Source organism: Lepidochelys kempii, chromosome 3 (genome assembly GCF_965140285.1).
Source record: "Lepidochelys kempii isolate rLepKem1 chromosome 3, rLepKem1.hap1, whole genome shotgun sequence".
Classification (NCBI taxonomy): Eukaryota; Metazoa; Chordata; order Testudines; family Cheloniidae; genus Lepidochelys; species Lepidochelys kempii.
The window spans coordinates 115526276-115550229 of record NC_136382.1 but is presented as its reverse complement, the minus strand read 5'-3'; positions in this window follow the sequence as shown (position 1 = coordinate 115550229).

The following is a 23954-nucleotide window of genomic DNA, read 5'->3' as shown; positions in this document are numbered from 1 at the left end:
GTTGTTCAAAATTACAACAAGAAACCAAGAAGGATGTAGATATAGTGCTTCATAGTAGGCTTGAGTAGCCAACTTTAATTTGTGTGATGATTTTAAAATGTGAGTTAAATCTAGTAAAATGATTGTGAAACATTTTTCAGTTTTTACTATGGTGCCATACAGCCCACCTTCACCCTAACAGTCTCACCTCTCATCAGTCCTCACCCCCCTGTAAATTTGAACACACACCCTCTTGCCCCCAATTTCAATTCCTGGGGAAACACTGGTCTCAGGAGCAACTCTGATGGAGCACTGGAAACACCTCCCATTTCCCCTGCTTTATCCCCTTTTTACCTTTGAAACGGCAGCTGGAAAGGAGTCTGTCTGTCAGAGCTGCTCTCAGGGGTGTTTCTGATGAACCTGGAGATAGGAAGGTGATTTTTTGGAACAGAAATTCTTTTAAAATTATGTAATAGTAATCCATCTATTTTAGGGTTTTATACTGCTGCCCATCACTGCAGTATCTAACTGCCATCCGTGATACATCAATAATGATAATACCTAGCTCTTATATAGCACTTTTTAATCATTGATCTCAAAGCACTTTACAGAGGACATCAATAACCTTATCCCCATTTTACAGATGTGGAAACTAGGTCATGGGAAGGTGACTGACATGTTCAAGATTTCCTAGCAAGACATTAGAAGAGCTGAGAACAGAAAACAGGTCTTCGGAGCCCCAGTATGGTGTCCTGCCCACTGGATCACACAGTCTAACTCCATAGTCCGGTTAGTGGGACATTTACTTTCCATTTCCAAAATACTCATAATTTGTAGGTTTTATATCAAGTCACCCACCTCCATACATCTCACTCCTTGCTACTTATTGCTCAGGCGCTTTTTGTATAGCTCCTGTTACCATCATGGGCCCTGGGTTATATGGGCCTGTGGGGCCTGGGCCCAAGCAATATCCAGAAACTGGATTGGAGTTGGTGCCCCCTAGAGGGGAAATGCCCAACACCAGTGCTTGTGTTGTGCTGGAATGCTCCAGAATGGTGTTCCAGCACTTTTATTGGGAGCTGGAACAGTTTTCTGATACTTCTGAGCTGGCCCCGCACTCCAGAAGGAGTTATGGCAGCTTGGTAACCTGCCCAGGTTCCTGAGCCACCATCTCTACTTCTGGAGAAGGGAGCCAGCTCCCTTAGAGTTCACTCAGGTTATCATGTCACCATCTCTGCTTCCAGAGCTAGGTTTGGAGGGCCCCTGAGGTCTGCCAGGTTACCAAAATGCCATCTCTCCTTCTAGAGCAGGGAGCCCAGTCTGGAAATTATTTTCAAATATTTCTCCTACTTAGGGGGCTTCACACACAACCCCAGCCCCAAATACAGTGGATTCTGTCCCTTACATCCTGCTGGGGGATTTGCCCCCTGACCCCCATTAGAAATTTTACAAACCTGGCACCTATGATTACCATAGTATTTAGAGCAGGTTGAAGGAAAATAGATTTTCTTATTCCTCCATGTTAGTTCTCTTCCTCAAGCCCCTTTTCCTCCCCATTCATTTCCATGTGTCCCCCACCCCCAACATAACCTTTCTAGCCCTCCCTCATTCTCCTGTCCTTTCCTCCACCCTATCCTTTCCCCCACTATTTCACCTCCCTGTTTCCAGTTTGTTTGCTCCATTCTTGCTCAGGCCTCATCAGTCTCTCTGCTACCCACACCCTTCTCTCTACTCCTGGCCACATCTCAGGAACCAGATCTCTGAACTCCTCTCACAGAAACTCCTTCCAGTCTCTGCCACATATCCCATGAACCACCCTTCTGCCTCCACCTTTCTCAATCTCTCCTCCCTCCTGGCCCTCTTCCCGTTGTCCCCCATCTCTGCCTTCCTCTTGCAATCTCCTAAACACTCTCTCCATTTTTAGCTGAATCCCTGTATCACTCCACCTACCTCCCTAACTCCCTCACCCCCAAATCACCCCTTTCCCACCCCCTCCACCTCTGGAAACCACCCCAATTATTTCTGTCCTGCCTCCTTTAGTGTCCTGCTTTTGCCTCCCATTTTCTGTGGGAATGGAGGTGGGAAGACTCAAGGGCAGGCTGAGTTAATCCCAGCACATGTTGCCTCTGCTGGACCCAAGTGTGAATTGTTTGCTGTGCTCCTACTCTGCCTAGCTACCTGGCTCCCTGCTGTCTAGAGGCAGCAATAGCATCACATTTGGAACAGCCAGGTGGTTGAGCTGCAGCCAGCCAGGGAGTAGTTCTGGATGTAGATGCCACCAGAGTTTGTTCCCCTCATTCCCTCCCTCCGCCTTTCAGAGACTACGCATGCTGTCCTGGGGGTCACTTTTCCCTCTATTACCCTGGGAAGTGAGACCCAAGGACGGCAAGTCATATTCAGGTCTCCCACATGACAGTACAGAACTTTATGTATGACAACAAGCCTGGCCTACAGAAACCTTTTATCATTTTCTTTCTCATTTAAAAGCAGGCTTTCAGACTTAAAAAAAATACTTTCAGCTCAGCAGTTAAAGGCAACCGGTTAAAAAAACCCATTCCCAGAACTGGTGGAAAAACAAAATGATGATAGCAATCTTCTCCCTCCTTGTTATTAAAAAAGTAATGATACAAAGTCTGATATATAAAGCTCCATAGATAGTCAAGTATGCATCTGTCAAGAAAAGCTGTCATGTCAAACTTCCTGAGGTGGATGCAAGCAATACTCAAACATGGCTCTTGAGTCCATTTAAACAAGCCTGCAAGTAAAGGCCCTGGATTATAGCTATCTGCTTCTTTAGATTGGTCTGAACAGCTTTTTTGTGGTATGTAACTGAATAAAAACATAAATCCAACTCTTTGTCATGAGGATTAATTTACGATACTTACTGCAAACAAGAATAATCACTAGAATTATTTTCCTTTCTTACTCAATGAATGGAATGCAAACCAGTAGCTTCACTGTACAAACACACTCCCCATTCTATCCATTTGTTTAGAAATCTTTCAAGCTTTTTTCCAAGGTTTTGGACAACTTCATAAGGAAGCTTTAAAAATGTTGGGCCATAAAGGAGCTATGCCAATTTAAATTAGCTGAGAATTTGTCCTGTTGACTTCATATGAAAATTTGTGAGGTTTTAAAATCTGTTAAAATAGTGGCCTTTAATATCAATACCAAGGTTTTCCCTAAGGAATGAACTGTAGCAAATAAAAATGAGAATTCTGCAGACTCAAAGTGCAGAACTTCCACTGATACAAAGTATAATGGCTACAGCTAGAAATTATTAACAGAAGCCAGTGGAAATCCTTACTCTGTCTTCTGCAGGTTTTATTTTAGATTATGAATGAAAATTGAATTGAGTTCATCAAAATTTTTCAGTGGAAATGTTTTCAAATTTCTCAGGCTTATCTGCAAATTGAAATTGTTTTAGTGTTACTAAAAATGTTCATAAGTTACAATTCTAATTTCATTTCTGGGAATTAATTTTTTGCTATTAGAAAACAGGGTGGAATCCTGGCTCCACCATAATCAATGGGAGTTTTATTATTGATTTAAATGGGGACAAGATTTCACCCAATTTTTAGTTTTAAAAAAGGGAGAATGGTTCAGGAGACCTTCTCCATAAAATTTAGCACAAAATACTTCATTTACATCTAAGCAGACTATAAAATGAGCACTGATAAGAAAAGAGAACAGTGTGAGTTCCTACACTGGAGGCTCTGTGGGTTCCTGGAGGCTGTGATACAGACAGATGTTGGATAAGAGCTAAAAGGCATCTAAAGAAAGTGCCAGGTCTGTATCACTGGTTGATGACAGAATCTCATTAGTTCAGAGCAAAATGTTAGCAAACAGAACAGTGTGGCTACCAAGGTAAAATTAATTTAATTTGCCAGCAAGGAAGTGCTATATTATTGTATTGACCCTCATAGGCCCCAATCCTACAACCGCTTGAGCACTTGGCTGCCACTGAAATCCATGGGATTATTCATGCGAATAAAGGTGTAGGTGTGGGTGTAGATGTGGGTGTGCTTGTGTTCCCAGGAAATGGGCGTTGAAGGTAGCCAGGGTTGGATCCAGAGCTGAAGTGCAGCTGAGTCTGAGATGACTTTGGGCATCATTCCTCGCTCTCCTCAAAATAAGGTTGTGACCTGTCTTCTTTTGTCTGAGAAGTTCCCAATCCTTCCATATGTCCTGATCCTCTTTCCAACCAAGGAACATCCATTCCCTTATGCAGCGTCTACTCTAGAGCCACTCATATTTCTTCCTCCTTATTTTTTTCCCAACAAAATTCAAAAGAAAATGAATCAGATTTCAAACCATTTAAATATTTTAACTTTTGACCCCATCTTTGATGGAAAAAAAACAACTAATTTTTTTAACCAAATCCAACATTTACTTTTCATTTGAAAACTTTCATTTTGAGCTCTTGTCCCACCACTCTCTCTTTTACACTTATTTTCTCTCCCTTAAAAAAAAAATTGATTCCTAGGAATGAGTTTGAAAATAAAGAGTTTGAAAAGTGTGAGCAAGTAACGTTTTCTAAACAAGCTTTTTGAGTGAAAAAGTGAGATGAGGAGGTTTTCCCTTAACTTTTTCTCACTTTTGATTTATTTTTTTTTTGAGAAGGGTGGGGAGGGGAGAGTTAAGAAACACAGAAAGTGGGATTTCCCTCACTATTCTGAAACCCAAAAATATTTTAAAAGTGATTATTTTTTCAAAACGTTTCATTTGAAATATTGTATTTTCAAAAAACAAAAAATTAATTGAAAATGACAATTTTCCACAAAAAACATTGGTTTTTGACCAGCCCCCTTTTCTGACACAAAAATTTCAAGTACTCTGCTTGCCTTTGTAAGAGTGAATGAGTCACCCATTCTCCAAGTAGTCAAGACCTTAGTACTAATAATGGCAGAGATAGGTGGAATGAAAGAATAGCCCCTCCCCACCATCTGTCAACAAACATACCTTGTGTTTTATCCTATCCTAAACCCTTAGCTAAATAGGATAACATCCACACATAGCTTTGGTCAGTATATACATTTTTTCAAACCTTAATCACTAACCAAGAAAACAAAAGGGTTTAGAAAGATGAGAGGAGAAGTGTTCCTCACATCATTGCAGCCCTCTCTGACAAAAGTTTACAAAAGGTCTCATTACTACAAAGCTTTCCTTGGAATTTGTTTTAGAACCTCTCCTTTGCAGCCCCACCCTCCCTTTTCTCCTGGTTCCAGTCCTTAATTTGTGCCAGGGCTCATAGACCAGTTGTTCTCAACCTTTCCAGACTACTGTACCCCTTTGAGGAGGTTGATTTGTCTTGCCTATCCCATGTTTCACCTCACTTGAAAAAACTACTTGGTTACAAAATGAGACATAAAAATACAAGTGTCACACCACACTATCACTGAAGCCTGTGCTCCAGGCAGCGGGGCTGAAGTATGTAACTTATCTTTGCGTGGAACCCCCGTGGCATGGAGTCCTGGGCAATTGTTTTGCTTGCACCCCCTCATACCGGCCCTGCATTTGTGGTCCCCCTAAACCTGTCCCATGAACCTTCCTGGGGGCTGCAACCCCTAGGTTAGGAAACACTGATTTAGATGATTTGAGTACCTCCTGGAAGACCTCTGTGTACCCCCAGGGGTACACATAGGGTTGCCAATTTTCCATGTTTTCAAAACTGACCACTACAGGTCCCTGTTGTTTACTTCCCCCTCCCTTGGGACTCAACTGCCGCTTGCAGAGCTGGGATGGGAGGAGCTGATGCAGAGGCTGCCTGCCTGCCCAATCAGGGCACAGGAGGGCAGAGGGAATGTCTGCCCCTGGAAGGAGGTAGAGCTGGAGAGAGCTGGCACCCTGGGAGGCTGAAAAGCAGGATGGGCTGTCATGGGCGGCAAGCCCAGCTGCCGCCCTGCTCCTCAAGCACCTTGCACTGTCAGGATCCCTCCTCCTCCAGTAGCAGCTGCTCTTCATGTCCTCCTGGTGGCAGAGGCTGATGGCAGTTACTGTGGTAACTGGACTTTTGATGTCCAGTCAGCTGTGCTGACATGACACTGCACAGGTCCCCTTTCGATTGGACTTTCCGGTCGAAAACTGGACACTTGGCAACCCTAGGTACACATACCCCTGGTTGAGAACCACTGTCATAGACATCTGGTGCCTCCCCATACAGGGGCCGAAAGGGGAGGACATGTGACTGCCCCACATGTCTCCCCTGCCCAGTGACCCTTCCTGCCCTGTGCCCAGTCCAGGGCTGCAGTGCTCTCCTGGTCCAATATTACCTGCAGGAGAGGGAGAGGCTCTCTTTCCTGCTCTCCCTGCGCCTCCCTTCCCCCGGATATTCTCTCAGGCAGAAATGGGGTGCCAACTTTCCATATTTTCAAAACCAAACACTACAGGACCCTGTTGTTTACTTCTCCTTCCCCCCGCGAGAGCAGCCCGAGCATGCTGGGGAAGAGGCAGAGGGAGAGAAGGACAGAGCCGCTCTCCCTCCCTGCCCCAGCAGGCCAATCTAGGGGGACACTTGACCCCCCCATGCCTCACCTACATGTTGCCTCTGTCAGGGCTTGCCAGGGCTGAGCCCAGGCACCTCTAGCTTGGCATTTCATAAGCACAACACCTCTGGGCTTGTTGCATCAGTTATGAAAGTAAAAAAATTGCTTGAGCCCCAGGACCTAATGGCTTGAGCCCCAGCAACACTTTCATTACAAATTAAGCACTGCCTGGATCCTGTAGGACTTGTCGACCCAAAGTTCATCGGCATCAGTTAAAAGAATCCCATTGATTTCAATGGGCTTTGTACCAGGGCCAATGGCAAAATTCTCATCAACTTCAGTGGGACCATGATTTCATCCTCTGTGATTTGTAACATCACTAGAGCCCTGGATGGATACAAAATTTATAGCCAGATGCGGATATCCATGGATACGAAGTGGACATCCGCGGAGCTGCAGGGCTCTACCAGGAACTGCAGTGGCAAAAGCAGCAGCATGTCGGTCTGCTGCTCGCAGGAACCAACGCCCAGCCCAGGCAGCTCCTCCTACATGGCAACAGCTGAACCTGCTTGTGCTGGTGTGTGCAAACAGTTTGCATGTTCCCAGACAGGAGTCCCTTCCACCCAGCGGGGTGCATCTCCTGTCTGGGGCGGGCCCAGAAAGTCCCATGGATAGAGAGCACTCAGAAGACCAGAGTTCTAGTGATGTGATTCTGTCTCTGACCTTCTGTGTGCCCTTGAAGAAGTCATTTTGCCACTGTTTCCCCTCCCACCCTTTGTTTGATCTTGTTGATTTAGGGCAGGGATACTCAGACCTCAGTGGTTCAGGAGCCAAATTAGTGATCAGTAATACCCAAAAGAGCCACAGTAGTGTGAATTCACTGTTTCATTTGTCTGTGGCAGAGGGAGGATGATTCTTTTCCCCAGCCATCTGGGACGAGAGTGAGCACTGGTCTGCCACTGTGGGCCACCAACAAACCAGCCATCTAAATGGACCTCTGGACCCTCTGAACCCCTTGGAGGGTGACTCTCTAGTAGGGGCAAAGGGCGGTCATAGAGATGGACCAGGGAAGGAGCCACAGGATTTACAAAGGTTATTTGCAGAAAAAGGAGAGACTCTTCTTTTCTCTCATGAAATGTAGCAGTATTAGCTGCACAGTTTGAAAGTAATTCTTCAATTGATTCCATTAACACTGTTTATTGCATTGAAACCCTTATTAGTTAACTTCTATTTTCAGTTGCCTTGATCCTATGAAATGCTGAGTGCCTCAGCATCCCCTGAATTCAATCAGCTCTTCACAGACTTGGGGCTAACTTCTTCCTATTGATTGTACCGTGAGCTGGATTGGACCGTACACAAGGGCAAAACTACACTGAATACTTTTTGTAGGTTAAGTGATGCTTTCAAGTTTTTCTGTTCTCTTCTTAAATTATAACCCATTAAATACATATCGAACCATGAGAAGTAATCCTTGACTTCCTCTAAGTGCCCCATCTTAAACATAAAAAGAAAAGGAGTACTTGTGGCACCTTAGAGACTAACCAATTTATTTGAGCATGAGCTTTCGTGAGCTGCATGCATCTGATGAAGTGAGCTGTAGCTCACGAAAGCTCATGCTCAAATAAATTGGTTAGTCTCTAAGGTGCCACAAGTCCTCCTTTTCTTTTTGTGAATACAGACTAACACGGCTGTTACTCTGAAACCTATCTTAAACATGTGAACTGAAACATTTGTAGAGGTTTTTTACCATTTCTGGACCAAGCACAGCTTCCCCAACCCTCAGCATCTCCTACCATTGGAGACCACTGCAAAATGAAAACCCCTATAGGGATAGAATTGTTCTAGTCTTCAGAGAAATTTTAAAATAGCATTACATTGGGCTTGTCTTCACTACAAAGACAGTTCAAGATATGTCTCAAGTGTTGCCCCTAACTTGAGTTGTGTTCACACAGAAAACCCCTTCACTCAAGTGTGGTGGTGGTGTTTTTAATTCAGTTTAGCTGGGCCTGTCAAGGGGTACAGGATACAGTTTGAGTTAGCACAATTAATCAGCTGCAACACAACCACTCTGTAGTGTGGACACGGGCTAGCTCCACGCAGGTGCCACTGGTCCTATAATGCCTTTCCACAATTTACTGCCATGTGCCCAGAAAGAACAGGCAAGTTCTTCCCCAAGTCACTGGGAAAGAATTGATAGAGCAACTCAACTTACTGCCAGAATGGCCATTCTCATGTTCTGATTGGTCTCAAAATGTAAATGTAAATGGGGAATTGTCATTGAGTGGGTGCAGTTCCAGTGGAGTCCTGCATGGAACAGTTCTTGGCCTGATGCTATTTAACATTTTTTTTTATTAACGACCTGGAAGGAAATATAAAATTATCGTTGATAAAGTTTGCAGATGACACAAAAATTGTGGGAGTGGGCAATAATGAAGAGCTCAGGTCACCGATACAGAACAATCTGGATTGCTTGGTAAACTGGGTGCAAGCAAACAATATGTGTTTTAATATGGCTAAATGTAAATGTATGCATCTAGGAACAAAGAATATAGGCCATACTTGCAGACTGGGGGACTCTAACCTGGGAAGCAGTGACTCTGAAAAAAGATCTGGGGGGGGGGGTTGTGTTGAACATGAACTTCTAATGTGATGTTGTGGCCAAAAGAGCTAATGTGATCATTGGATGAATAAACAGGGGCATCTTGAGTAGGAATAGACAGGCTATTTTTCCTCTGTATTTGGCACTCCTACAAATGCTTGTGGAACACTGTGTCCAGTTCTGGTGCCCACAATTCAAGAAGGATGTTGATAAATTGGAGAGGGTTCAGAGAAGAGCCATGAGACGAATTAAAGGATTAGAAAACATGTTTTACAGTGATAAACTCTAAAAACTCAATCGATATAGCTTAATAAAGAGCAGGCTAAGAAGTCATTTGATGAGTTTATAAGTACCTTATATGAGGAACAAATATTTAATAATGGGCTATTCAATCTGGCAGAGAAAAGTATAACTTGATCCAGGAGCTGGAAGTTGAAGCTAAACAAATTCAGACTGGAAATAAGGCATAAAGTTTTGACAGTTTGGGCAATTAACCATTGGAACAATTTACTAATGGTTTTGGTGGATTCTCCATCACTGATAATTTTTAAATCAAGATTGGATGTTTTTCTAAAGATCTGCTTTAGAAATTATTTTGGGGAAGTTCTATAGCCTGTGTTTTACAGGAGGTCAAACTAGATGATCACAATGGCCCCATCTGGCCTTGGAATCTATGACTCCATCCCCTGAATTTATGGCAGCCTATGCTATTTGTCACACTTTTTTCTTCTGGGGTGCAGTGTTACTAGGGTGACCAGATGTCCTGATTTTATAGGGACAGTCCCCATTTTTGGGTCTTTTTCTTATATAGGCTCCTATTACCCCTTATCCCCTTTCCCAATTTTTCACACTTGCTCTCTGGTCACCCTAAGTATTACCAATCCCAAATGTTTAAAGATCTTGCACCAGGACTCCAAAAAATTGTGAGATTTTAAAGAAAATATTAAATTATGGATTCTTATTTGCCTTCTGAACCCTGAGCCTTTAGGATGTACTCAGGTCATATTTCTAAGCTTTTCCCTGCAAACATTAAGTCTAAAAGCTTCCTTTTTTTAAGAAATGAAAGCCGAGAGACTCCCCAGATCACTTGAATATTTTGCATACAGACATTTAGCCTCCCATTCCAAAATGTCCCTTGGCACTAATTCTGATGTGTTGGCCAAATTCCAGTTGGAATAATTCCCGATTCAACTTGACATGGCATGTCTCTTCACTTCCTCTCCTGAACTGTTGTATAGTATTTATCTGTGGTGTTGTTGCATTGTACCCTAGAAATGGTTACACAGTGGTGGTGGTCAAAGTGACTCCTAGTACTATAAGTTTCAGTGGCTTGGGATCCATCCGGATGAAAGGTACTATAAACAACTCTCTCACACATTGGCAGCCCTTTCCTGTAGTGCCCATCCTATTACTTTCCTCACCCACGCATAATTATTTGCAAGGAGAAGCTGTCCATGCTTCTGACAAAGAATGGTACCTCTCTAAAGAACATTTGGTTACTTGGGGGCGGTATGTATTTGAAACTCGCTGAGGCAACAGAGGTCAGAGAATAAAAATACCTCAGTTACTTTCCCAGACCTCACCTCATCTTGAATAAACAGGGACAAATCCTCTCCCACATAGATTTCATGCCTACTCCAAAGAAAACTCCAGGCAATTATTAATCTTGTTCCCATGGAGAGGACAAAATTTATTTAGCATTTTTGCTCAGATAACATGTTGAGCATATGGTTTACAACCTTGATGTCTCCCCTCCGTATTGTAGCTGTATCGCACTGCTGGGCTGCCCCTAAACCTGTCTTTATCTTCTAAGACAAAAGGTAGTGAATAGCTAGGGTGAAGACTCAACATGCTTCTTCATTTTGAAGTGATTAATAACAAAGCTGTGAATAGCCACATGCTTCTGATAGATTGAGTCAAGACTGTAACAGCTCAAAGTGTTATTCTGAGTTGGTGGCTTCCTGTGGATGCCCTGAGCTGTAGTCTTAGCATGAAGGACATATTTGCAGTCACAGGAGACGGGCCTTTAATTAGCAGTGAAGCTCTGACAAAATGGAGGCTAAGGCTTCAGTCCCTGAACTTGGAGCAGAGAGAAATAATTCTTCTGCTCTACTCTGTGCTGATTAGGCCTCAACTGAAGAATTGTGTCCAGTTCTGGGTGCCAGATTTCAGGAAAGATGTGGACAAACTGGAGAAAGTCTGGAGAAGAGCAACACAAACGAATAAAGGTCTAGAAAACATGACCTATGAGGGGAGATTGAAAAAATTGGGTTTGTTTAGTCTGGAGAAGAGAAGACTGAGAGGGGACGTGATAACAGTTTTCAAATACATAAAAGATTGTTGCAAGAAGGAGGGAGAAAAATTGTTCTCGTTATCCTCTGAGGGTAGGACAAGAAGCAATGGGCTTAAATTGCAGCAAGGGCGGTTTAGGTTGGACATTAGGAAAAACTCCCTAACTGTCAGGGTGACTACGAACTGGAATAAATTGCCTAGGGAGGTTGTGGAATCTCCGCTCTGTCATTGGAGATTTTTAAGAGCAAGTTAGACACCTGTCAGGGATGGTCTAGAAAATACTTAGTCCTGCCATGAGTGCAGGGACTGGACTAGAAGACCTCTTGAGGTCCCTTCCAGTCCTACGATTCTATGAAATAGCAAAATTCCCAGCTTCTGGCTGAGAGACACAGCACTGGCTTCTAACCAATGTATGAAACCTGTGCAGTAATGTTCATGGTACTAACATATCAACTCTGGTTTACAAGCAGAAAGCCATAAAAATATTCCAAATAATTTGAAAGCAAAACAAAATCAACCAACCAAAACCCCCTCTCTGAAACATTCTACAATAGTTTTTCTGTAAAGTGTATGATATGTACAGAAAATATTATAGTGTAGGGTGGTATAAAAGCTTAATTAGTACTTGTTTAGAGATGAGCTGCATAACTTACTGGTGGCTATACCGCTCATGTGTAATGTGGCCATCCCCCAACTCATGTTGTTACACACACACACACAATTTCTTGATATAAATTGTCTATTGAAAATCATCTAATTATAATTACCCAAAAGTCAAAGGTCAAATCAAATTCAAGGTTTATTTTAAATCTAGGAAAAATTACATTTTGAATAATCTATTCCATGACCTTTGACACCTAATTGTCTAGTCAGTAGTAATTATCCATAGCCGATTAAAGTAACAGACTGTTAGGGAGTAATGTTTTGCATCTCTGAAGAAATATAGGGATTAAACAGATTTTCCAAATACCAAGAGACCAGCCAGCACTGTAATGACTCCAGATGCAAAGCATACAATCCCAAGTAAACTGAGCATTCCTTCCATCCCCTTTCCTCCCTTCATGCACTCTCTAGAATTATGAATGCATGTCACATGCCTGTGATTCCTCACAGCTGATTTATCTAATTGGATGCAAATGATGTCTGAATACCAGTACTTGGTCTGTTTGCACACAACACAGTTTTTCAGACATTCTTTATTGTAAACAACCCCGCATTTAGGTCCTCTTATGTGAACATTTTCATACTCTAACCCCACACACCTCCTTACCCCGATGGCAAAAGAGACATTTCATATCAATATGCTATTCCAGTTTATTTTAAATCTTAATGTTGGAAAACCTTGTCTCCTCAAAAATCATGCAGACTTCTTGTTCTAGGAGAAATGCATCTGGTCTAATTCAGACAGTCTATCATGGACAAAGGCGTGAGATGCCACACACATCACCCAGTTCTACAGATTGCCTTCCTCTTCTACATCAATAAGGTAAAGTCACACTGCTCAACTCCTACTTATAATAAGTCATGAAGACATGGCTGAATGTTAAAAATGGAGATGGTCCAGAGTTATGGGGCCAATATGAGTGAGGCAAATGGGATACTGAATTGGTGTAACTGACATTTTTTTAGACTAACCAATTTATTTGAGCATAAGCTTTCGTGAGCTACAGCTCACTGCATCGGATGCATACTGTGGAAAGTGTAGAAGATCTTATTATATACACACAAAACATGAAAAAAATACCTCCTCCCACCCCACTCTCCTGCTGGTAATAGCTTATCTAAAGTGACCTCTCCTTACAATGTGTATGATAATCAAGGTGGGCCATTTCCAACACAAATCCAGGTTTTCTAACCCCCCGCCACACACACACACAAACTCACTCTCCTGCTGGTAACAGCTTATCTGAAGTGACCACTCTTCTTACAATGTGTATGATAATCAAGGTGGGCCATTTCCAGCACAAATCCAGGTTTTCTCACCCCCCCCCCCAACTCACTCTCCTGCTGGTAATAGCTTATCCAAAGTGACCACTCTCCTTACATTGTGTATGATAATCAAGGTGGGCCATTTCCAGCACAAATCCAGGGTTTAACAAGAACGTCAGGGGGGGGGGGGGGGGGAGGAAAAAACAAGGGGAAATAGGCTACCTTGCATAATGACTAAGCCACTCCCAGTCTCTATTCAAGCCTAAGTTAATTGTATCCAATTTGCAAATGAATTCCAATTCAGCAGTTTCTTGCTGGAGTCTGGAGTTGAAATTTTTTTGTTGTAAATTAGCGACTTTCATGTCTGTAATGGCGTAACCAGAGAGATTGAAGTGTTCTCCGACTGGTTTATGAATGTTATAATTCTTGACATCTGATTTGTGTCCATTTACTCTTTTACATAGAGACTGTCCAGTTTGACCAATGTACATGGCAGAGGGGCATTGCTGGCACATGATGGCATATATCACATTGGTGGATGTGCAGGTGAACGAGCCTCTGATAGTGTGGCTGATGTTATTAGGCCCTGTGATGGTGTCCCCTGAATAGATATGTGGGCACAGTTGGCAACGGGCTTTGTTGCAAGGAGAGGTTCCTGGGTTAGTGGTTCTGTTGTGTGGTATGTGGTTGCTGGTGAGTATTTGCTTCAGGTTGGGGGGCTGTCTGTAGGCAAGGACTGGCCTGTCTCTCAAGATTTGTGAGTGTTGGGTCATCCTTCAGGATAGGTTGTAGATCCTTAATAATGCGTTGGAGGGGTTTTAGTTGGGGGCTGAAGGTGACGGCTAGTGGCGTTCTGTTATTTTCTTTGTTAGGCCTGTCCTGTAGTAGGTGACTTCTGAACTCTTCTGGCTCTATCAATCTGTTTCTTCACTTCCGCAGGTGGATATTGTAGTTGTAAGAATGCTTGATAGAGATCTTGTAGGTGTTTGTCTCTGTCTGAGGGGTTGGAGCAAATGCGGTTGTATCACAGAGCTTGGCTGTAGACGATGGATCGTGTGGTGTGGTCAGGGTGAAAGCTGGAGGCATGCAGGTAGGAATAGCGGTCAGTAGGTTTCCGGTATAGGGTGGTGTTTATGTGACCATCGTTTATTAGCACTGTAGTGTCCAGGAAGTGGATCTCTTGTGTGGACTGGACCAGGCTGAGGTTGGTGGTGGGATGGAAATTGTTGAAATCATGGTGGAATTCCTCAAGGGCTTCTTTTCCATGGGTCCAGATGATGAAGATGTCATCAATATAGTGCAAATAGAGTAGGAGCTTTAGGGGACGAGAGCTGAGGAAGCGTTGTTCTAAATCAGCCATAAAAATGTTGGCATACTGTGGGGCCATGCGGGTACCCATAGCAGTGCCGCTGATCTGAAGGTATACATTGTCCCCAAATGTGAAATAGTTATGGGTGAGGACAAAGTCACAAAGTTCAGCCACCCGGTTTGCCGTGACACTATCGGGGATTAGCCGTGACATTATCTTGGCGGCTTGTAGTCCATCGTTGTGTGGAATGTTGGTGTAGGGGGTTTCTCCGTCCACAGTGGCCAGGGTGGTGTTACACCAATAGCTTATCCAAAGTGACAGAGTGGTCACTTCAGATGGGCTATTACCAGCAGGAGAGTGAGTTTGTGTGTGTGTGGGGGGTGTGTGTGAGAAAACCTGGATTTGTGCTGGAAATGGCCCACCTTGATTATCATACACATTGTAAGGAGAGTGGTCACTTCAGATAAGCTATTACCAGCAGGAGAGTGAGTTTGTGTGTGTGTGTGTGTGGGGGGTTAGAAAACCTGGATTTGTGCTGGAAATGGCCCACCTTGATTATCATACACATTGTAAGGAGAGTGATCACTTTAGATAAGCTATTACCAGCAGGAGAGTGGGGTGGAAGGAGGTATTTTTTCATGCTTTGTATGTATATAAAAAGATCTTCTACACTTTCCACAGTATGCATCCGATGAAGTGAGCTGTAGCTGACGAAAGCTTTTGCTCAAATAAATGGGTTAGTCTCTAAGGTGCCACAAGTACTCCTTTTCTTTTTGCGGATACAGACTAACACGGCTGCTCCTCTGAAACCTGACATTTTTTTCTGTGCCCTAAATAATACATATGTCACAACAACTTAACAATGCTTCCATCAGTTGTCCTAGCTACTGCCACCTGTGAGGGGTTACCTACAGCGACAGAAAAACCCATTCTGTAGGACGCATCTACACTCTGGCCGTACAGCGAGCACTTTGCTATCGCGCTATAGTTGTGCTGCTGTAGCACCCATAGTGTAGACGTGGCCCTAGACTTATTTACCCTTGCTTATATTCACACACCCCTTTCCAATGTGTAATGTTCTCTCCCCTTTACACTTTGTCTATGCTGAGGCTTACTCTAAAAAAATAACATCTGTAAAAAACACATCTAGACAAGGGCTATTATAGGCATATGTATGGTTCTTACCAGTAAAATACTCATGTTGCCAGTATAGCTTATTTCATTCAGGGAACTGGCTTAAGTTCTACCAGCTAAAGAACTCTTGGACCAGTATAAGCTACATCTTTACTAAGGGCATGGCTACACTTGCAGATGTAGAGCGCTGGGAGTTAACCCAGCCCTTGGAGAGCACAGTAGGGAAAGTGCTGCAGTGTGTTCACACTGTCAGATTCAAGCTCACTGGTGTGGCCACATTAGCAGCGCTTGCAACACCACAGAGAGCAATGCATTGTGGTAGCTATCCCAGCATGCAAGTGGCTGCAATGTAGATTCATAGATTCATAGATATTTAGGTCAGAAGGGACCATTATGATCATCTAGTCTGACCTCCTGCACAATGCAGGCCACAGAATTTCACCCACCACTCCTAAAAAAGACCTCACACCTATATCTGTGCTATTGAAGTCCTCAAATTGTAGTTTGAAGACCTCAAGGAGCAGAGAATCCTCCAGCAAGTGACCCGTGCCCCATGCTACAGAGGAAGGCGAAAAACCTCCAGGGCCTTCCAATCTGCCCTGGAGGAAAATTCCTTCCCGACCCCAAATATGGCGATCAGCTAAACCCTGAGCATATGGGCAAGATTCATCAGCCAGATACTACAGAAAATTCTTTCCCGGGTAACTTGGATCTTACCCCATCTAAAAACCCATCACAGGCCATTGGGCCTATTTACCATGAATATTTAATTACCAAAACCATGTTATCCCATCATACCATCTCCTCCATAAACTTATCGAGTTTAATCTTAAAGCAAGATAGATCTTTTGCCCCCACTACTTCCCTCGGAAGGCTATTCCAAAACTTCACTCCTCTGATGGTTAGAAACCTTCGTCTAATTTCTAATCTAAATTTCCTAGTGGCCAGTTTATATCCATTTGTTCTTGTGTCCACATTGGTATTGAGTTTAAATAATTCCTCTCCCTCTCTGGTATTTATCCCTCTGATATATTTATAGAGAGCAATCATATCTCCCCTCAACCTTCTTTTAGTTAGGCTAAACAAGCCAAGCTCCCTGAGTCTCCTTTCATAAGACAAGTTTTCCATTCCTCGGATCATCCTAGTAGCCCTTCTCTGTACCTGTTCCAGTTTGAATTCATCCTTCTTAAACATGGGAGACCAGAACTGCACACAGTATTCCAGGTGAGGTCTCACCAGTGCCTTATATAACGGTACTAAAACCTCCTTATCCCTACTGGAAATACCTTTTCAAATGGGGGTGGGGTGGGGTGGATTGTGACAGGGAGTGTGTTGTGTGTATGTGTGGGGAGAGAGAGTGGGTAGGGGGCTGAGAGCATGTCAGCATGCTCTGTTGTAAGTTCAGATAGCAGCAGACCCCCTCCCCCTCCCCCCCGCCTCTCTCTCACACACTCATAGCAGCAACATTCCACACTAATGGTTGCTTTGTCCCAGAGCAGATAAGCAGTCTGCTGTCAGAAACGGAGCTTTCAAAGGGCATTTCCGCATTCCTACAGCCAAGTTCAAAACAATGACAAGAGTGGCCACTTAAGTTAAGGGGATTATAGGATGTTTCTGGAGGCTGATCGCAGTGCAGTAAATGCAGCACCTCATTCACACTGACGCTGGGGTGTTTCAGCCGAGGTGCACCAAGCATTATGCTTCTCGTGGAGGTGGATTACCAGGAGCACTCCAGCTGCAGAGTCCAGGCACTCTACATGCCTTGCCAGTGTGGATTGGTCATGAGTTAGGGTGCCTGGGGCTGCTTTAATGCACTCTAACTTGCAAGTTTAGCCAAGCCCTAAGAGGGTATGCCAGCATAATTGTATCGGCATATGCTTTCTAGTGTAGATGAGGCCTGAGTGTAAAGTGCCAAAAGAGAGGAGGATAGCAAGAAAAATAAGGTATAAGAATGCACTAGTTAAAGCAGTGTGCCACCCGGCACCTGGATTTATAATTTTAGACTCTGTTATTGAACCCTAAATGGTTGTAAGTGTGATTAAAAGGCACTGATTCTCCTTTCACATGAACTGTTTTTACATTTCATTGATTTCCATAGAGCTACTCCTTATTTATAGCGGTGTAAGAGATGGACTCTTTGGACACAATTGTCCAAAATGAATGTAATTATAAGGGAGCCTGAGTTAGTTTTAGGGAGCCTGAGTTACACAACCTTACATAAAAAGAAAAGGAGTACTTGTGGCACCTTAGAGACTAACCAATTTATTTGAGCATAAGCTTTCGTGAGCTACAGCTCACTTCATTCCACAGTATGCATCCGATGAAGTGAGCTGTAGCTCACGAAAGCTTATGCTCAAATAAATTGGTTAGTCTCTAAGGTGCCACAAGTACTCCTTTTCTTTTTGCAAATACAGACTAACACGGCTGTTACTCTACAACCTTACATATCACTTCTAAATTTGGCCCATGGAGTTTAGATGTAGAAGCTGGGAAGTCTTAGGATTTGGTCTGGGCCATCGTTCGTTAAACAAACAAATCTCGGTAAAGAAAAGTTTTCACTGGCAATGTGATACAGCATCATTTGGTATTCGATTCAGCTATAAATCCAGGCAAGCTTAGTTGAATTAATTGACGAGTGATATATGTATAAGAGTGAATTTTGAATAATTTCATACATATTATATGATGATCATGTCACTTAGAGCCATGGCATGCTAATATTAAAATGGTCTGTCTTGTAGAATGTTTGATTATCATGACAGTGTCTGTATTCAAATAAGCCAATCCTTTGTGACTTATTGAGACCCCCTGCATTTATATATTATTATTTGCATTGTGGAAGCACACAGAGGCCACAGTTAGGGATGAAGGCTTGAGTGTGCTTGGCACTCTGCACCCATAAGCTAGATCCTCAGAAGTCAGTGAAGCTATACTGCTTTACACCAGCTGAGGATCCTAGAAGATAGAGACTGTAGTCCCTTGATGAAGTGATGATAAGATATGCAGACTTTATCTGTGGTGGTGGTGGTGAAGATTGTCTGACTGCTAACGATTCTAGACCTCAGTGATCAAATCTCTTCCCACGTTTTTCTTGCAAACAGTGATTCTTCATATTTATGAATAAGTGCTAAAATATTAATGATATTACAGACTGCACAACTTAGTTGCTTTACACTGGTAACTGGACCCAGAACAATATAACATACCTTTTTATTTGGGGGTGGGGGTAGCAGACTGTTCACTGGATCAATGACTAGCTCACTAGACTAACTTTTTGTTTACTAGTAATTAAATACAATTACTAATAGCAGTGTCTGTACTAGATGCCTAGTGAAAAATGTGTGCTATTTTTTTATTCTTTTATTTTTTAAGTAAATATTGTATTAATTCATTAGCATAGCAAATACAAACTCTCTCAACTGCTAACTTTTTTGTTTTAAAATTATTACATATATAGAACTTTTTTTAAAAAATGGAACATTTTAAAACAAACTGCATCCTCAAAGTATTAGAAAATAGATTTTAAACATGGCATAAAGTCTCTGAAAGAGAGGACTGAATGCATAGCTAAGAGTTGCAATGGGCAGCTGTGGTTTTCTTTATCACAAATCCAATGTACTTGAATAGGACTCCTATTTGGCACAAACAGACCAGAAAAATGCTACACTCAATTTTACATAGATTTCAAAGTAGTCTTGGTCTCCTCTGATAGCTTGAATTGGTGTCCAATTTTTTATTAACTGTTATATAATACGTTACATAACTGTGAGAGGACAATGTGTTTTATAGTTGAACACACACTTGCTACTTTCCTTTGTTTAACCCAAAGATATATGAGGAGAGCAACTCCTGTGCGTGTTTCAGAGTAACAGCCGTGTTAGTCTGTATTCGCAAAAAGAAAAGGAGTACCTGTGGCACCTTAGAGACTAACCAATTTATTTGAGCATGAGCTTTCGTGAGCTACAGCTCACTTCATCGGATGCATGCCGCGGAAACTGTAGCAGACTTTATATGTGCGTGTGTGTTTTAAAGGAGTTGCATTTGGCTAGCTAATGATGGTTTTTCATTGTCACCTTTTTAATACACAAGTCTACAGCATATACACAGAACTTGACTTTGTTCGTAATAGCTACCAACCAAGAAGACACTCAACTGCTCCCTGGTGTCTATTTGTGAACAAACAATTTATCATCTTTGTTTATTTCTGATTAATGACAGCTGCAGGTTTCTGGCACCACTTCAAGGTTTGTACATAGACATGTAGAAAAGCCCAAGTGTAAATCTGACAAAATCTAGCGTCTGGTTCAAGAAGAAAAAGAAACGTTTATTTGATACATATCAGCAACCATACTTTTGTAAATCATGGCTCATATACATTTACATAACTGGACTGGAGTTTAAACAAAGTAATGAGAAATTAAATGAGTGTGTTTGAATGTTGGAATTTAGAGTGTAGCTTTATAAACCTCAGAGTCGTTATGAAATCAGATGTACATAAATGCATACATGCAACAAATCCATTCATGTTACCATGCCCATGCCTTGATCCTGCAAGTGACTGGAAAGACCAGAGATTCTTTTGGGGCAGGGACTGTCTTTTTGTTCTGTGTTTGTACAGCACCTAGTACAATGGGGCCCTGAGTCCCCTACATTCCACCACAGTACAAATAAATAAATAAATAAATAAATAGTGAGATAAATTTAGCTGACTCATCTGTAGTACATTTGAGAACACAGCAGAGATAGGCCTATTTTTCCCCCCTTTGACTTATTTTGGTTCATTAACACAGACCATGTTTTTATGAAATCTTTGTCTCTTTTTCAGATGACTGTTCAACGTTGAAAAACTTACCAAATTACTTATGGCTCATACAGGAGCAATATAGTATATGCTGTACTTTGATACTTTTTGGTCACATTTCTTAGGGCTTGACTACATTTGAAATGCTACAGCTGCACTGCAGTAGTGCTTCAGTGTAGACACCACCTATGCCAATGGAAGGGGTTCTCCTGTCGGCATAAGTAATCATAGAATCATAGAATATCAGGGTTGGGAGGGACCTCAGGAGGTCATCTAGTCCAACCCCCTGCTCAAAGCAGGACCAATCCCCAATTAAATCATCCCAGCCAGGGCTTTGTCAAGCCTGACCTTAAAAACTTCTAAGGATGGAGATTCTACTACCTCCCTAGGTAACACATTCCAGTGTTTCACCACCCTCCTAGTGAAAAAGTTTTTCCTAATATTCAACCTAAACCTCCCCCACTGCAACTTGAGACCATTACTCCTTGTCCTGTCCTCTGCTACCACTGAGAATAGTCTAGAACCATCCTCTCTGGAACCACCTCGCAGGTAGTTGAAAGCAGCTATCAAATCCCCCCTCATTCTTCTCTTCTGCAGACTAAACAATCCCAGTTCCCTCAGCCTCTCCTCACAAGTCATGTGTTCCAGACCCCTAATCATTTTTGTTGCCCTTCGCTGGACTCTCTCCAATTTATCCACATCCTTGTTGTAGTGTGGGGCCCAAAACTGGACATAGTACTCCAGATGATCCACCTCCCTGAGAGGTAGTAGCTAGTTCAGTGGCAGAATTCTTCCGTCAACCTACCAGTGTCTATATGGGGACTTAGATTGGCTTATCTCTGTTGCTCAGAGGTGTGGATTTTTCAGAGGAGTGACATAGGGAAGCCGACCAAATTTTCTAGTGTAGACCAGGCCTTAGCAGTAAAAGCAGCTTTTCTTTGAAGCCTTTGAAAAACTCTTGGGAGTTGTTCAGTGATTTGCACCATGGCCTCACTCTTTTTGAACTAAGGCTAAAGAGTTAGACATTGGACTAGAAGATGAGTTTAATTGTTATTAATGGTCATTACTGACGTCAGTAGGAGTACATTTAGGTCAGTGCTGAGCACTTTTGAAAACGACCCACTACGGGTATGTCTATATTGGAATTCAAAACCTGAGGCCAGCCTGTGCCAACTGACTCAGGCTTGCAGGGCTTTGGCTAAGGGGCTGTTTAACTGAAGTGTAGACTTCTGCGCTCTGGCTGCAGCCCGAGCTCTGGGACCCTCCCACCTCGAAGGGTGCTAATGCTTGACCTCCAGCCTGAACCCAGAAGTCTACACTTCAATTAAACAGACCCACAGCACGAGCCCCGTGAGCCTGAGTCAGCTGGCAAGGGCTGCCTGCAGGTCCTTAATGAGAGCGTAGACGTGCCCCAAGAATTTGAATCACGGTTGTTAGATTGTAACATTGTTATAGGTATTGTATGTGTGGCCATCTATGATGCAAATGTCACTATCTTGCATACCAGAGGCACTACAAAATTTATAGGAACTGAACTCCATTTCCTCCAAAAGCACAAGCACTAAGACATGGGAACAGGTATAACAGGCCACGGGAGGCTAAGCCTCCCCAGACAGAATGCAGCGCACCTCCCTTTGGCCGTGCACTGCTGGCCTGCCATCTTTGGAGCACCGCTGCTGAAAGGGCTCCAGGGCTGTGGCCCCACCCATGCTCCGCCCCAAGGCACCGCTCCTGCATCCCGCTCTTCCCCCATGGCTCTGCCCACGCTGCTCTTCTTCCCATCCCCGCTCCGCCCTTTTCCCCCACTGCCGCTCACACTTCTCCACCACTTCCCCTGCCACTTGTGCCTCTTCGCCCCCTCAGAGGCAGAGAGGTGCAGGCGGTGGACGGGGGGCCTCTCAGGAGAGGGGGCAGAGAGAGGCATGGATGGTGGAGCCGCTTGGGGGAGGGGGCAGAGAGAGGTGTGAGCAGAGGGGGGAGGCCCTCAGGGGAGGGAGGTGGGAGCGACCCCTTGGGGGAGAGGACAGAGATGGGGGACCCACAGGGGAGGGGGCAGAGAGGCACAGGTGACATGGGAACCCTCAGGGGAGGGGGGCAGAGAGGCATGGGGGCAGAGAGGCATGGGTCTTCATTCTGCGCTTATTGAGGCTGCTAAACTTCTCCCATGCTAACAGTGCAAGTGTTTTCATAGTGAAGTTTGAGTTAAGAGGAAGACTAAACAAAAAAAGGAAAAAAATTAACAAAATAAGACAAGCATCATAAACAAAATGTGTGATAGTGTGGAGTAGTGCTTCTTTGATGCTTGCTTAGGAAAGGTTTCATCACATGGTATTAACATGGACATCCCATCCTCATTCCAATCCTGACTAGCACTTGGTGGAAAGCAGTTTTCCTACCTCAAATATTTTCAAGTGTTAGAGATTTTTTTCCCCCATCTTGACTTGGGACAAAAATGTGAAATTTCAAAATTTTTCTGAAACCGAAACACCAACATTTTGTTGGTTCAGGTTAATCAAAATGTTTTGTTTCAAAAAAATTTGAACTGTTTTGATTTTGACCTTATTAGCTTTTAATTTTTTTGTGTAATTAGCTTAAATTTCTAAATGAAAGAAGTTGTTTTTAATCAGAACTTTATGTCAAAACAAAGTGTTTGACTATTTCACAAACTTTTTTTTTCCAACTTTTTTGAGTCTGGAGATCCTGCAAACAGTTTCAGTTTTGACAAATTACCATTTTTTCCAGTGGAAAAAAAAATCCGTTCTCTTCACTCCCAGTCTGATGCGCTATTCACTGGACCATACTGCCTCATGCTGGAAGCCATCAGAAGACTATTTAGGCAGTTGAGTGGGTGACAGAAGCCTCCAGATGGTTGCTGAATTCTGTGGCACATCCCATCCCACAGTTTATGATCACTAATATTGATGTTATTGGTATTGATCACTAATATTGATGCTACAATAGCTAATATTTAGGTGAACAAAAAATGACAAAACACGTACCAGTGTTTTGAGTAAGTTACCATAGCTTCAAGATATGAGCAAACTTCATTCAATTTTGCTACAGGGAATGGCTGTAAACATTTTTGTAACTGTTCAAGCTCAAGTCAAGCTGGTTGTAGTAATGAGAAATGCAAGGTCAAAAGGCGAACACACTGCAAAACTTGAGCTTAGTGTTTATGTGTATGAACAAATGCTATTTGGAATGGTTCCATTTTAAGCACACTAAATAAGGTATGGCTGTTACAATGGCAAGTTTTTCTTTCCGTCTGGTACTGTGGTAATTTTCACAGAAATTAAGAGTTGAGAAAGCCCTCATGGGCCATATTTTCAAAGTTGGGCATGTGTAATCACACACATACCTTTTTATGCCCCTAATGTAAATGCTCAGATCTGATCCCACAGGTTCATTTGTCCACCCCCCAGCACA